This window comes from Castor canadensis, chromosome 19 (genome assembly GCF_047511655.1).
Source record: "Castor canadensis chromosome 19, mCasCan1.hap1v2, whole genome shotgun sequence".
Taxonomy (NCBI): domain Eukaryota; kingdom Metazoa; phylum Chordata; class Mammalia; order Rodentia; family Castoridae; genus Castor; species Castor canadensis.
In genome coordinates this window covers 40775465-40789881 of record NC_133404.1, presented here as the reverse complement: position 1 = coordinate 40789881, position 14417 = coordinate 40775465, and the positions used below count along the sequence as shown (strand labels likewise).

The following is a 14417-nucleotide window of genomic DNA, read 5'->3' as shown; positions in this document are numbered from 1 at the left end:
TCCCTTGCCATAAAGATGTTTTCCATCAGTCCTGTCCTTCCTGGAACCCAAGGTGATTGCAAGAGATGAAACCAGAGTTTTTAGGCCTTGGACCCAAACTCCTGGGCGTCCACAGTCAGTACTGGCCACTCGCCCCTATATGCCAAATAAAGAGACATGGCAGAGACATGCCACAGGGCGGGAAGAGGCCCATCTTCAGCCATCTTTGGGGTACAGACCTGAGTTTTAGCTTTAAATAGACAGAGAATCAGGGCAGAGTGCAAAAGATATGCATAGTCAAACAGCCCTAGTTACAGGTGTGATCTGGTTGGTCTTTATCCCAGTGCTGCTTCTCTGGGGCTCTGGAGAAGTTGTCACTGTCATCACTCAGGGGAGTGATCTGGTACCCATGGGATAATCACATCTGCTCCAGGGTGCATCCACGTCATTACAGGTAATTGTCTTCTTTTGAGAGGTGGTCTGTCCTGCAAGGCTCAGCTGTTCCTTAGGGGTAGTTTTGGTCCCTTGCCATACAGTGAATGGCTCAGAGCAAAAGACAGGAGGTACAAAATGGAAACAGAAATGGAAAATGCCAGGCTTTTCTCCTATTTTTAGTTAATTCCTGGGCCCAAGTGAGAGTCGTGCTTTTCAGCAGAGGCAGTTTCTAAGGTTCTGGGGGTCAGCCGTGGGACAGGCTACCAAAGACTGCGAGGGAGGAAGGCACCAGAAGCAAGGGGTGTCTTGTTATGCAATGAAGTCTTCCCTAACAGCCATCTATGTCACTCTGTCCAGACCAGATGTCAAGTCCCAAATTTCTTCTTCCAATGAAAAGAGCCCTACAAGCAGAGGGTGGATCAGAAATGCCTCTGTCTGCATTTGCTGTCCACAAAGGTACAGATGTCCTATTACAAAAGGACCAGCTTTTCAGAGTTGCTCCTGTGATGGATTTGGGGGATAATTGTGGAAATTTGCAATTCTCATGTAATGGGATTCTCTCTTTGTTTTGATCACTAATAATCATAACAATAGCTCCAGATCTGGAAGGAAAAGATGAACTTAGAACCCTGTGGTCAGCTGAGCCCTGGTGATTCATGCCTGTAATTCTAGCTATTCAGGAGGCAGAGATCAGAAGGATGGAGGTTGAAAGCCAGCCCTGGGCAAATAGTTTGCAAGACCCTATCTAAAAAAAAGGTCACAGAATTTTTTTAGTTAGCATATTCAAATTGATCTATGTAATTTCGTGGCATTTAAAAAGGCACAATAGGGTGCGCCCTAAAATATGAAGCAAAATATATGATGTCTAGAGAGAATGCTGTAACGTAAGCTGAATGCAACTGTAAATTCAAGGCAAAAAAAAAATAGTGCATAGAATGTCAAATTTAAAAAATTCAGATTTTGTAAGGAGGGACTTTATTTAAAAGGATTATTTTGGATTTGGAGTGGGACAAGAGGCAGTGAGACTCCAACATAGGGGGAACACTCTGCCTATAAAATCTACAAATCTCCAGAATTTTCTCTTTTCCAGGGGAGTTAAGAGCACCAGGAAGAACTGGGTATGGGAGGTGGGTGGCATTAAGGATGGTGTCAGAGAATGCTTTGCCCCATGCCAGCCTGTTCTCCGGAGGGCTGTTAAGGGGAGACTATATATATTGGCTCAGTGTGAGGGCAGGCTGGAATTCCCGGACCCTTGGGAGGGACAAGACTTAAGCAAACTTGGGTTAACAAGCATTTTTCTTTCTTTTTGTGGTACTGGGGTTTAAATTCAGGGCCTACACCTTGAGCCACTCCACCAGCCCTTTTTTTGTGATGAAGAGGTTTTTTTGGAGATAGGGTCTCTCGAACCATTTGCACGGGTTGGCTTCGAACTGAGATCCTCCTGATCTCTTTCTCCTGTGTAGCTAGGATTACAGGCGTGAGCCATCAGCACCCAGCAAACAAATCTACAGGGCTGATTTCAGCACTGCTCTTCCCCCCTCCCCGCTTTTTTGGTGGCACTGGGGTTTGAACTCAGGGCCTCCTGCTTGCTAGGCAGGTGCTGCTTTTACCACTTGAGCCACTCCACCAGCCCCATGTTCCTTCAAGGTAAGCTGTTTCCAGAGCACGAAAAGATGGAGGCCAGCTTCTTAACCATTGCTGTTGCTAGGAGCACAGTGTTTGGGGACAATTCCACATTGTCAGTAAGAAGAGTTTTTCATGGCCTTTGAAAATGGATGTTAATGTCATATCACTGTGCTATTGAGATTCTGTTGCATTCATTGGATTTTGTGTGTGTGTGTGAGGTACTGGGGCTTGAACTCAGGGCCTTCACTTTGAGACACTCCACCAAACCTTTTTTGTGAAGGGTTTTTTGAGATAGGGTCTCATGAACTATTTTCCCGGGCTGCCTTTGAACCTCAATCCTCCTGATCTCTGCCTCCTGAGTAACTAGGATTACAGGCATGAATCATGGCACCCGGCTCATTTGCCGTATGTTTAAGCTGTCAGAGTTTATGATACATACTGTTAGGTCCTAGTCCAGGAGGCTGGTGGACAGGGTGTGCAAGATTTTATCTCCTTCCTCTACAAAGACTGGGGCTCTTTTGTAACAGGACCCCTCTGGACTAGGGCCTAGTAGGGTAAAGCCCAATATCATATTTTTGATTGGGAAGCACTTGAGACATAAGACTTGATTTGTTTTGCATTTAAAAATCATTACGTACGATGTGCTATCCTGCCTGCCAGAAGTACCTATTCTGAGGAGATTTGGGGTGAAGCAGGAATCCCCATGATGCTAGACCAGGCATAGACTTGAAAAGGAATGTTGATCTGCTCCATTATTTTTTTTAATGGTACTGGGGCTTGAACTCAGGGCCTCACACTTGCTAGGCAGGTGCTCTACCACCTGAGCCACTCTGCCAGCCCTGTTTTGTGCTGGGTATTTTCGAGATAGGTCTCATGAACCATCTGCTCAGGCTGGCCTTGAACTGCCATCCTTCTGCTCTCTGCCTCCTGAGGATTACAGGCATGAGCCACCAGTGTGATCTGGCCCAATTTTAAAGCACGATTCTCTAAGTGTGGTCCTAGACCATGAACCTAGAGAAAGTCAGAAAGTCAGGTCGTGGGGCCAGCAATGTTTTTTTTTTTTTCAGTGCTAGGAATGAACCTGGGGCCTCTTGCCCTTGTGGGCTAGTCCACCACTCAGCTATCTGTCTCTTAAACTAACAGCTGATCCTGATGCAGGGTCAAATTCAAGATCCTTTGTGTTAGTGTGTATAAACTGACAAAACTCCAAGGGCCAAATGTAAATCATTTACTCATTTTATTCACACTAGTAGTAATCTTGACCCAACCAAGGCTGGACTTTGGACCTCTGAGGGCGTAGCCTGCTACTAAGATAATTGTGGCACCTTTAAATCCTCCCTGTAGTCCTGAGGAGTCCCAGGATTCTCAGAACCAGGTTAGTCTCACACGGTTATTTTTAATGGATGAATGGAGGGATTTCATCTAGGGAAATTTGATTCAACATTGCTTTTCCCATTCCAGACTGGTTTCTTTGCATATTAAATAATCCTTACATCGGTGACCCTCAGTCTCCACTGGGTATGCAGAACTTGGAAAATTACCGACACTCTAGCCACACCCCAAGATTCTGCTTTAAGTGGTTAGGGGGCCGCCTGAGCGTGGAGGTGTGCGACATTTCCAGGTTCTGTTTGAACCTGAGGGCTAAAGAGTAGTTACCTACAGGTTCCAGCAGAGGGCGCCGTGTCCCTGCGTACTGGGAAAACCGCTGTGTGCTGGGAACAGGTCAGCGCCGGCTGGGTCCACGTGGAAACCGAAGCCTTGACCCTTGAGTCTAGGCTTTTTTAAATTGTTGTATTGGAGGTACTTTTTAAAAAAAATTGTTGTATTTGGGGTGCATTGTGACATTTGCAAAAGTTCTTGCAATATATGATAGCTGAATTCACCCTCTCCATCTTTCTCCTTTATCCCCCCTCCCCCCATTCCTGGAATAGTGTCAACAGGTCTCATTTTCCCATTTTCATACCTGAGTGCATAATATTCCCACCGTATTCACCTCCTACACCTTTCCTTATATCCTCCCCCTTCCCACTGTGCCAACCCCCGGACAGGACCTGTTTTACCTTCCTGTTCTCTGTTTTTGAAAAAAGACATTTTTTGTTTGTTTAAGATAGGTCTATAGGGACCTATCCATGTGACATTTCCATATATATGTGTATTATAACCCAAATTGGTTCATCCCCTCTATTTTTCTCTTTTCTTAGTCCCCTTCTTGTGGTGATTTCAACAGGTTTAAAAAATTCTTTATTCATTCTTATATAGAATGTACATCAACCATATTCACCTTTTTTTTTTTTTTCAGTACTGGGGCTTGAACTCAGGACCTATACCTTGAGCCACTCCACCAGCCCTTTTTTGGTGATGGGTTTTTTCGAGACAGGGTCTTGAGAACTATTTGCCCAGGCTGGCTTTGAACCATGATCCTCCTGATCTCTGCCTTCTGAATAGCTGAGGTTATAGAAAGGAGCTACAGGCACCTAGCTTATCTTCTTAACTTTCTTTGTGTACCCTCCCTCTCCTGTTTGTGACCTCCTACCCCTTAATGTGACCTGGTTTTCATAATATTTCTGTATTTGTATTGGGTCTACATTCCACATGTGAGAGAGAGCATGTACCTTTGGTTTTCTGAACCTGGCTAACTTCGTTTAAGATGATGTTCTCTGTGTTCTGAGACTCCTGGAAATAATTTGTGTATTTTGCTGAATGACCTAGAGGCAAGTCACCCCTACTCCTTGATTTCTGTTTTTAAAATGGGGGAGAAATTTGGCCTATATTCATTTATTTGTTTATGTATTGAACACCTTAAAATAGACAAGATAAACCGAGCCAGATGGCACACACCTGTAATCCTAGCTACTCCAGAGGAGATCAGAAGGGTTGAGATTTGAGACCAGCCCTGCAAAAAGGTTGAGAGCCCCCATCTCAACCAAGGGCTGGGCAAAGAGGCACATGCCTGCCATTCCAGCTACGTGGGAAGCATAGCTAGGAGGGTCAGGTCAGGCTGGCTGGACATAAATCGAGGTTCTATCTCAAAAATAACCAATGCAGAAAAGGGCTGGTGGAGTGGCTCGAGTGGTAGAGCACTGAGTTCAAATTCCAGTACCACCAAGAAAAAAAATGGACAAGATACTTCTCTGGGGAAGGGAGGCATCCACATTTAAATGCAGAAAGACAGTGGGTCCAGTTTGTCCCGAACTCAGTGAAGGACACATGTGGGGCCCAAGGTTGGTGAACAGGACAACCATGAAAACAGTGAAAAAGGAGGCCGGAGACCAGGGCTGAGTGTAGACACCTGAGTCAGTGTGTTTGATGACACTCCCCTTGTCTAATTATCATAACAACCTAGCCAGGTAGATGGCATCAATCCCACTTTACAATCGAAGCTCAGAGATGTGGCGTGACTGGCTCAAAGTCACATAGCTAGGATAGAAACTAAGGTGTGTTCGACTTCGGAGTCAAATAACAGGGGCTTTCTTCTCCATCCCTCGGTCAGAAGTGTATCCCACTTCCTTCCACAGACATTGTCTCATGGAGGCAGGATCTCTCCTTTCCAGCTCTGAAGAGACTCAGATCCCCTCCTGTCCCTCTGCACCCCTCTCCCCCTGTGAAGGACAGATGCCTGTGGAGTGACACCAATTTGCAGAGTCTTCAAGTGTGAATGAGATTTCTAATAGGACCTGCTGCCCACTGGTTTTGGGCAGGGTTAGGAAGAAGGAGAAATTGGAGAGGCTGAAAATAAGGAAGAGAAAAGCCTGTTTGGGAGAGGGGATGGAGCATCAAGGGCAGCAACAGTAGGGGCCTGTAGGTGGACGTTGAGGGCTGGCTTGGTTCAGAGAGGTTAAGTGCCTTGCCAAAGGTCACACAGCCAGCAAGTGTTAGAGGCCAAGTGAGCTTAGCTAATGGTTATACTTGTTACTGTTCTCTAAAGTGGACAACTCCAACCCAATTTACATTTGTAAAATGTAGTGTTCTCTGCTGCATGGACAGAGAAGGAAATTGGGAAGGCACTTGTAAAAGAATAGGGGAGGCATTTGAATTTGTTAAAATTTGAGAAATTTATCTCCATCAATGGTCTCAGCACTGAGACTTGGTGCCCACCTTACTTCTGTCCTTTGCAAAGTGGCCCCTGGGCAGGAGCATCAAGACAGGCTGAGAAGGCTGGGTGTGGTGGTGCATGCCTGTAATCCAAGGCATGCAGAGGCAGAGGTAGGAGGATTTCAGCTGAGGTCATTCCCGTGGCTCCAGTGGTAGGGCACCTGCCTGAAAGTGCAAGGCCTTGAGTTCAAACTCCAGTACTACCCAAGAGAGAGGGGGAGAGAGAGAAAGAGAGAGAGAGAGAGAGAGAGAGAGAGAGAGAGAGAGAGAGAGAGAGAGACTGGGAACGGACCACTACTTCTGCACAGTTAGGGGACTGGACTTTAGAAGCCTACTGACACTTTTGGGCTCAGCAGCCTAAAGGGGGTCAGGCAGCTCCTAACACAAGCTCATTCCCCTCCAGTTTCAGGAGAGGACTGGTGGGCACAGCACAAGCTCCAGGCAGGCCAGGGTCAGGTCGTCATCCACCTTGCTGCCAGGTACCAAGCACCTGGACCCCTTGGTCACTAGCACACAGAACCTGCCCCTGTGTGCCAGCACTGTGGCTCTCTTGGCCTTGAATGGACCTGGCCCCTGAGTCCTGGCATGGGCCACAGGGTGCCTCCCACTGTGGGGCCCACTCATGCTTGCTGGCTGAATGCGTGAGTCATTAAGGGAGCTCTCCCTGTCCCCCCGGCCCTCAGTCAGCCCATGGCTCCTGAGGATGGGACCCTGCCCCTCTCAGGACACGCTAGACTCCGTTCTTTTTTCTGGAGGGTTCTGCCAGGGGCCTCCTCAGCTCAGTGTGTTCAGGTGGCTTCCTGAAATGTTTACTAGGAAACACAGATGGCACAGAAAGAGCACAAGGGAGGAGACCCAGAAATGTGGCCACTTCCCCCCTCCCCACGCTCCCTGCTGTGGTGGCCGGCACCGTGTGGCAGACTGGGACTTGTTGTTGAGGGCAGTGAGACAACAACAAAATCACTAGTCTTCCAGACGGGGCCAGCCGGTCGCAGGCTGCTGTGACAGACCCCTCCATGCCTGGAGCCCACACCAGCTCAGGGGATGGACACTCCTGGTGTCCAATCCCCAAGTGCACCTCCTGCCACCATCCTTTCCTCATCTCAGAATCCCCTGGACACTGCTCAAGAGGGGAGAAGGTATTTCTTAACTCATTCTACTTTTTCTGGAGCGTTCTCTACTGAATATACATCCTTCAAGGACGAGGATATCTTATTTTAAAGGAAAGCAGGCAGCTAATTTTTGTAGGTGTTTTTTTTTCAAGGTTATAATGTAACCACAGTGGTTACATTGTATCAGGTGGTCTTTTGTTCTTTTTTTTTTTTTTTGGCCATACTGGGGCTTGAACTCAGGGCCTCATGCTTGCTGGGTAGGCGCTCTACCACTTAAGCACTTAAGCCACTCCACCAGCCTTCTTTAGCTTTTTTTCATAAATCATAGAGCACTGTACCATCACAGAGAAGGCAAAAAAGAAAAAGCGCCAGGTAGTGGTGACCATCCCCTGCCCCCAACACACACACCAGGTCCCCTCCAGGTCTCTGCGGATCAGGTGAAAATCCTTCCAGTGCTCACCGAGCCACAGCTCAGAATGACATGTTACTAGTGGTATTGGGACTAGCAGGACTGAACGGAGAGAGGAAGGGAACTGTGTGGCAGGAGAAAGTGGAGTCCCGGCCCAGGCCTCCCCGCCCCCACCCCAGGACCAGGACCGGGTTCCCTGGTTAATTTCCCCTGCAGAGTGGCGCTGATGGGGAGGAGGGAGGCCCCTCCGCCTGGGCCAGCCTCTAATTGCACTAGCAGGGCATATCCGCTCCTTAATTAACCAAAGCCACAATATCCTGGCGGCTCAGAGAGCAAGGCCTAATTGTATTTCTGCAGCAGCTGAGGGACAAATTACCCTTTCCTATTGGTGCTTTTAATTCTGCCTTTTAATTGCGAGCTCTTCCTCTTTGGCCACCCCTCCTCCTTTCCTTGGCTCTGTCCAAGCAGGGAAGGGCATGCCTGGAGATGGAGCAGAGGGGGGCGCTGTGGAGAAGGCTGACAGTATCCAACTCTGAGGCTCAGCCCCTTAAGCCAGCAGCCAGAGACAGGGCACAGTCTGGTGTGGGGTCCCCCCCACCTCCCCTCCCCTCCAGCTGCCCAAAATGGCAAGAAGTTCTCTGCAGAGGATGTTAGGGCCATTTCAATATACCTCCTCTCCAAAGGGGTGCTGCTTTGTAACTCCAAGCTTCAAAGAGCTAAGACTCCCCTCCCCCCCACCTCCCTACTTAACCCATCCAGGATCAAAGAGGGATTTATTACCTTAATACAATAATAATAAAAGGTACTATTAGAGAACCAGCTAGTCCATCATCCTTGGCTTGTTATGTCAGAGACAAAGACCTGAGTGTAACACTGCAGGCCAAGTCTAACTAGATACGAGGTGTATTCAGGAGAGGCAGAGACCCTAGGTATTCCTGGGAGAAGCAGGCCTTTCTCAGGGAACTTGCAAGTGAACTTCAGGTGGAAAGAGACAAGCTAAAAACTACCACAGAGGACTTTGGAGAGGATCTCGGCAGCTCTGGGGACACTACCTTGCAGGCCTGTCCACCTGAGCAGCCCTGGCTGTAAAGCCACCAACCAAGTCACTGCCTGACTACAAGCTCACCACTGAGCAGGTACTCATGCTCATTATGGTACACTAATGCCTAGCACACAGCCTGGCCCCCGCTATATGAAGCAGTTGGTAAAAAGGCAGAATCCAAAGATAGAATAGCGTGTGGCACAGATAGGGTAAATCCATTTGGTTGTCTTTTTCCTTACAGATCCAATACCCATGGACTTGAGGTGATGGTGGCCCTGGTTTCTAAAATTCTTTACCTCTGGACTCTATCTGGGTTGAGGGAAGATGCTATAGTCGTAAAGAAATGAACCTTGAAGAAGTGACCTGCCTTTGAGCCTGCTCAGGCCCACTCCTCACTTCCGGTTTCTTTCCTCTGAATTTAAAGCTGTCCCCTTAGCAACAACCGTTTCCATGGTTTCCTCTATGATGACTCCCCAGCCCCTCCTCCCTTTTATCTCATGTCAGAAATGGGTGATTGGGATCCTCCGTGAGACCACTCCATGTAACCATGGTAACAATTAATTGAGCCTTCGTTTATCTTTTGTGAAGAGGGCTAGGGAATATGAAGCTTTAGATTTGAGGGGGAGGGCTAGAGCCTCTGTTCTCATAAAGAGAAAGTTAAGGGACTTGTAATACTAGCCAGAAACATCGAGTTCAGACATGTGTGGAACCTCTCCTTCAAACATGATTAGCTTGGAAATCGAAGGTATCCAAGACATTGCCCCAAATTTTGAAGGGCTTATGGTCTAGCGCCTGAACTCATGGTCCCACTGAACTCTGGCACAGATGGGGCCCAGAAAGAAGGTTCTTGATAGCATTATGATCACGACTCTGTCTACTCTCCTGAGAACCAAGAGAAGACTGACCAATGGGGTCTGTACTCACATTGAGACTTCTTCCTGGCTGATGTTGGAATTTGTCCTGGGTGGGGTGGATCCTTGACTCCTTCTTTTAGAGAAGTGGAAACCAGTGTCAGCATTGCAGGGTTTGGTGCAGGGAGGAAGACAAACAAATAACAAAACACCCTGACCTGCTCCACTCAATGAATGGAAGGACCAGGGTCATCTCCTGGCCCAAGGAGCCCATGACCTACCTTCCTGCTCCAAGCCTTTCTGGTCTGCGATCACACTGAATTAGAGCATCCTCATCTTCATCCATCCAGTTTTATCTAGTTGTCACTGAAAATGTAGGCCAAAAGGGCAGCTAGGAAGAGAGAAAGTAGAAAAAGAAACATAAAAGTACCATGGGACCTCAAAGCTAAGCATAGTGAATCCAAAAGCAGAAATACCTGTTCATCATAGAGATAGCAGCTCGTTCCTCTTCTGGATGTCCATCCTTACCTCCCAAAGCTGGCACCTAAAAACTTTGAGGACCAATTCTGTACTTCTAGTGGACATCACATAAATCCCTGGATCCTTGGTGCACTGATACCAATAACCTGTGCTGTGTTGGAAGAATGATCAGGAGGTAAAATGGGTTAAAAAAAAAAAAGCATAGAACAATTATGCAGATAGATTCAAAGCTGCAAAGAGCAAGGTAGAAAATTCACCCTTTTGAGTCAAATGAGATCTGAATTAGCCAAAGTAAATTCCAGAGCCTGGGTCTCAGAACTCTGAGTGCCATCCTTTGCTGCTGGATACAACTAAGGCAGATTCAATCATTCCGGGTACCCTGTTCATTTGGCTAGTCAGAAAAGGATAAATGGCATCCTCTTATTGGTTGATAAGGAAATACACATCAACCAATGAGAGAATAGCTCTTCATTTCTGGCCAATAAGATCTCAGTTATCTTCTTCAAAGGAAAGTAAACCCTTTGTCCAAAAAGAAATGAGCAAAAAAGAAATAATAAATATATTTTTAGAAAATTACTCTTGTTATGGGGTCATTATTGATGTGATCAATTACAGCTGAACCAGAGAATTAATAATAATAAAAAGAGCAATTCTTTTAGGAAGAAAAGTACAAAAAGCAGACCAGCTGTCTGGTCTGGTCTAAAAGGAAGTTTCTATAGTAACATGTGAGAGAAAGGCATTTTAATGTAAATGTCCCCTACACTATATCTAGCCAGCATACCCAGGGTAGTTTTGGCTTTAAACTTAAATTGAAATTATAATGATTAAAACTTTATTAAAAACGTGTGAAGGAAAAGTCTGACAAGAAAAAGAATGCTGTTTGCCTGTTAATATAGGAATCGCAGATAAAGATACAATGCTTACTGCCTGAAACATGGGGTTTTTCTTCATCCCATGTTACCAATGGATAGCTCAGTTTAAAATAAGGCTTTGTTTTAAAAATAGAAAGTTCTTGGCTGTTAATGAGAAGTACTCTAGAGGAACTAATGCACAGAACACAGGTTGTTCTAGTAACTTACTTGCAGTTCCTCCTTAAAATCATTCTGAGAATGTTACAGTTGCCTTCAGAAAATTATGGGTAAAATGAGTTTCCACCCAGATGTTACAGATGAACACAGGCAGGTGAAGCTGACAGGTGGAAAGTGGAGTCAATATTTGTCAATCCAGGGAAAGGGAAAAGATCAGAGGATTAGGAGCGCTAAGTGCTGGGTTTGCTAGCGATGAGGCCAGCTGGCTGAGAAGAAAGTAGAGAGAATTGTGAAGTATCTAATACAGGTGATGCTTGTGGCTAATTATTAAGTGACGTGTTTCCACCTACCTGTGATTTCTGTGAGGTATGTGGGATGAGGTGATCTAGAATTCACCCCCCTCTCCCATGCAAGGGGTCTTTGGGGTTGGGAGGTATGACTACTATTAAGGAGAAAGCCTCTCTCTACAGTAGACACCCTTGGACAATATCCCTCTTGTTCATTCACGACGAACAAACATTTTTCTCATTTAAAAGGGAAAGGGGAGGAAGATATCAGCTCTTTCAGTATAAAGAAATAAATGGAGGGGGAGGGGGGATAGCAAACTGCAAATCCCAAAGAAATGACAAGGCAGGTTAAGATCACTTCTCCAAGCAGGGGTGAGGTGGGGGTAGAAAGGATTGCAGGGGCTTTGCCCAGAGCCTTGACTTAAAAGAAAAAAAAATTCACCTTTCGGGATTTCCCCTGGTAGTGGTGGTTTGGGGAGAGTGTTATGTGGGAACAGTGGTAACTACCACCCAGCCCAGAGAAGGCAAAGGCTCCCAGGAGACATTTTAAATAATCAAGGTGCTCACTAGATAATCAGTGGCCAAAGCCCCTCCACTCACTGTAACCAAGGCAACAGGAAACAGGGGTTGCGGCTGGTTGCCTGGTAACCACGCTAGTGCCTGCATCCTGTCCATTGCTTCTCCTCCCCCACCTCCGTTAGCCCTTTTGTGACAGCTTCTCCCCCTCCCTGGCTTTTTTTTTCCTCCATAGCAAAATAATCATCTCCGCTCCTCCTACAAAGGGCTCTTTGGGCTCCTTTGGATTTAAAAAAAAAAATGTGTACCTGATGGATGGCCATGTTGAACAGATTTCATGTAGCTCAAAGGTTGTCATCAGATAAAATGTGGTACCTTGGCCTCAGTATCTCCTCTCTCTGTCCCGTGCTTTTTCCTTCATTCATTACCAGTAAGTCTATGGAGATGGTGAGAGAGAGGGATGAGGGAGAGAGAGAGAGAGAGAGAGAGAGAGAGAGAGAGAGAGAGAGAAAAGAGAAAGAGAGAGAGAAAGAGGGAAAGAGAGAGAGAGAGAGAGAAGAGAGAGGGCAAGGACTTAAATGTGGCAAAATTTCACAGAACATCTTGTAGGGCTCCCAAAAGACCTTGTAGGCTGTACTCTACCTGCTCTTAGCCCTAAGTTTTCCACTGGTTGTAGCGAAGAGGAGATAGAAATGCCCCTCTAGAAACCGACACCCAAAGCCCTGGAGAAACAGACGAGTCCTTTCTCACCTCCTCTGCGTGAGGTCTGAGGGACTGTAGTCGTGGGTCTGGGAGGTCGAGGCACGCAGAAGAACTGACCCAGGGCACTCGGGGACCAGGCGCTGTCCAGCTTCTGGTGCTGAAGCTAGAAGCTCGGATTGGCCAGGAGGGGCTCTGAGTATCTTCAACCGCCGGACCTCGACGCAGGGCCCCGCAGGGCGGGAAAGGCAAGACTAGAACATACCTGCACTGGACGCGGTTTTAAAAAGCAGATTGGGGCTCCCCAGGGCGCAATCCTCTGCGCCTCTCCATTCTCCACCCTAGGAAAGGGCGGGAAGAAGCACCGCCCCCCCCCACTACTGGGGTGATAACCCAGTTGCTTCCTGACATTTTGCACGTTATCCCCCGTCATTGCTGCGCTCTTGGGATGTTTGCATGCTGAGTCCCAAACCTGGCGTGCAGATCTCGTGAACCACGCTGGCCGCTTTCCTGCATGCAACAGGTCTGCTGCTCCCGGGGACCTGAGGGACCCGATGCACAGACGTGGGGGCTTCGGAAGGGCTCAGGGCGTCCGGGTCGCGTTCATTCCCGAGGCTGTGGGGCCCCACAGAGCGAGATAAGCAGCAACACCCCCCCCCCCCGCCGCCGCACACACACACACACCTTGGGCAGCTGAGCACCAGGTAGGATCGCTGGACTACCAGGCTCCGGAGCCGCCTTCGGTTTGGTGGCACCGCACCTTTGGCAATGCCGCCAAGCCTGCTTCCCCCCCGCCCCGCCCCAGCCTCCGGGGCAGCCCCAGGCTCAGCCTCGCGGGACCCCGGCTCCTCTAGACCCCGAGCCCTTGACCTGGGGAGGGGGCTGGACAGGTGCGTTGGCTGGGATTTACCAGGCATGGTTTGCGCTCTGCCTTTTTTTCTGGAAGAAAGCTCCCTCTTCACTCTGCCGCAGGCTCGTCGCCTGTCCCCAGAGAGCCAACAAGAGAACTGCAGAGCCAGGGGTAAGGGGGGGACAGTTCTGGGGACGCAGCCCTGGGATACCTGCTTCCCTCAGGCCGTCTGTCCTGTCCGCAGCAGCAAGTGGAGTTCAGGCAGCAGCTTCGGGGACCAGGGGACCAGCTGCTTTAAAGCCGAGACCAACCCACAGGTGGCCTGTCAGGGACAAGGATGCTCATGACGTCATCCCGAAGGCGAGCGGAGAAAGGGAGTGAGGGGGAGGGGAAGAGGGGGGTCACCGCACTTCACATCAAAAGTCCCCTGTGGCCATGGCAACAGTTCCGAGGCAAAGGGGACCCGAAGGGGGTCCTCGCGCCAGCAGTGGAATAGGATGCGACCTTAGCGCCGAATCCAGCCTTGCCAGCACCTGCAGGGGCACTGGAGCCAGTCCCAGGTCCACCTCTCTCTGTCCTCGTCCTGGTTCCGCAGCCCGAGCTGGAGAGAGTGAGAGAGAGGCTATCTGATACCGGGGGGGCGACATGCACAGACCTTTATCTCTGCAGGGACGATTCCTGTCTTCCCACTGCCACACTGGTTCACCTGACCACACGCAGACGAGCTGTCCTTGAACTCAAGGCCACAGCCGCTCACCCGCCCAGCTCACTCTGCACCACGTGGCGTCCGGGCGCTCACGCAGAACCACCTGTCGCCATCCCAGTCTGTTCGTGGGGACAAACCGAGGGTCCTCAGCTCCCCGAGCACTCCTGGAAACAACAGCCACCCGAGCATCACAAACCCTCTAGGATCTAGTGCACATCTGTGGACGGAAGGGGTTGTCGCAAGCTGGTGGCCTGAGACCCAAATGAGACACAGTGGTGTTTACTGTCTCCCTCTGTATTTTAATT

General features: G+C 48.5%; 1 long non-coding RNA gene across 1 annotated transcript; it reads right to left on the bottom strand.

Annotated features, from left to right (window-relative positions):
* Nucleotides 1-6073: 6073 nt before the first annotated feature.
* Nucleotides 6074-13673, bottom strand: LOC141419230 (uncharacterized). Its single transcript, XR_012443946.1, has 7 exons — nt 13467-13673; nt 12608-13171; nt 12166-12293; nt 10023-10177; nt 9828-9937; nt 9620-9682; nt 6074-6297 (listed from the first exon to the last, which is right to left on the bottom strand). It is a non-coding gene; the product is annotated as an uncharacterized lncRNA (long non-coding RNA).
* Between the last annotated feature and the right edge of the window lie 744 nt (nt 13674-14417).